General features: G+C 38.5%; 1 pseudogene; it reads right to left on the bottom strand.

The window, feature by feature from the left end:
- Positions 1–654: 654 nt before the first annotated feature.
- LOC118920060 (putative olfactory receptor 7A2) lies at positions 655–1,614 on the bottom strand (annotated as a pseudogene).
- Between the last annotated feature and the right edge of the window lie 333 nt (positions 1,615–1,947).

Here is a 1,947-nt window from a genome sequence, read left to right on the forward strand (position 1 = left end):
ATGGATAATGCTTATAATGATCATTCACCACCACTTTAGTGGTTATGACAAATCTTAGAAACAGGGTGATATTTCATTTAAAACAATGCAGAGTCAGCATCACTAGAAGCTTTCCCACAGAAAAAAATATAATTCCAGAAAAATTACTTTTAGAAGTCCGTAGGTCCTTCACACATATGTATAAACCCCCTTACACATGGGCACCAATCCTCGACCATCCAGTGAGTAGATGAACAGCATGAAAAGTCTTTTGGACCTCAAGCACCATAATATATTGCAAGATTTAAAACTTTGCTGCATATCATATTTAAGGTTATCTCTGGCTGAAGCCATGTACATCAATCCATTCATTAAAATTTGTCTTTCAATGAAGACCCTCTTAGAGACATGCATTTGAAGACTGGTTTTTCACAAGCTCTACATTGGGCATCATGATACTGAGCTAAATAGGAAAATGGATCCTAATTAGGAGAATAAAACCCAATGACCAGCTATAAGCTGCATTATTTATAAAGAAGACTTGTTCAGGTAGAGCAGTTAACATAGTGATGTAGAAAGAACTGATGTACACATAAATGTAAGTAAGTATAAACTCTACTTACACAGTCTGATATAAGTAATTACAATTCCTGACTCAGGATTTGAGCTCTAAGATCATGAGTACTCCTTCATCCTCAGGGGAAGTGTTCCCTTTAATGTACTCAAAGAAAGTGTTTTCAGAGCCCCTTTTATGTCTTTATTCCTGAGACTGTAGATGAAGGGGTTTAGCATGGGTGTGACCACAGTATACATCACTGAGGTTGTTGCACTTGACTGTGAGCTCTGTGTAACAGAACTAAGGTACACACCTAGACTTGTACAATAAAATAAGGACACAACAGCAAGGTGAGATGCACAGGTGGAAAATGCTTTATACTTCCCCTTAGCTGATGACATTACACTTATGGAGGATACTATCTTAGAGTAGGAGTAAATGATCCCAGCAAGGGGACCACCAGACAGCAGCAGTGATGCAAAGTATATCACTATGTTATTGAGAAAAGCATCAGAACAGGCAAGTTGGACTATCTGGTTAAGTTCACAGAAGTGGGGAATTTGCAAGTCTGTATAGAAGGACAGTCACAACCCCAGCAAGCTGTGTAACAAAGAATGCAGGATACTGATGCTCCAGCACACCAGAACCAGCAATCTACAGAACCAGGGGTTCATGATGACTGTGTAGTGCAGGGGGTGACAGATGGCCACATATCAGTCATAGGCCATCACTGTCAGGTGGAAGTCATCCAATACTAGCAAGAGCACGTAAGAATACATCTGAGTCATGCAGCCTTCATAGGTTATAACTTTGCTCTTAGTCTGGATGTTCAGCAGCATCTTTGGGATGATAGTGGAAGTTAAACAGATGTCTAAAAAGGACAGATTGGAGAGCAAAAAGTACATGGGTGTGTGCAGGTGGAAGTCTGAGCTGACAACTAGGATGATGAGCAGGTTCCCAAATACGGTGATCAGGTACATGGAGAGGAAAAGCATAAATATGATTGGCTGAAGTTCTGGTCTCTCTGAAAATCCAAGAAGAAGAAATTCTAAAACTCCTGTGAGGTTCCCTTGTTCCATGTTGTGAAGTTAAGTACAAGGAAGAGAAAGGGTAACATGATTAATTTTCACATAAATGTGTATACTTGATATTGTTGAAATGCTAAATTCATATTTTGCAGTCAGTAAATTAATGTCAAATTCTGTGTATGGATCTGGCCCCCTATGGATCTATACCATTTCTGATAAGGAAATGTTCCTACTATTAGATTTTTCCCCAAGATTCATGTCCAAAGTTAATGATAAATTTTTTCATTCATTAATGGAAAACATATTGAGACCCAAAAATGTTCCAACTAATGTCTGGGCAATCAGTATAAGGTGTTGAATAACAAAAGCTCCTAAAATATTTAA

Source organism: Manis pentadactyla, chromosome 12, assembly GCF_030020395.1.
Source record: "Manis pentadactyla isolate mManPen7 chromosome 12, mManPen7.hap1, whole genome shotgun sequence".
NCBI classification, from domain to species: Eukaryota; Metazoa; Chordata; class Mammalia; order Pholidota; family Manidae; genus Manis; species Manis pentadactyla.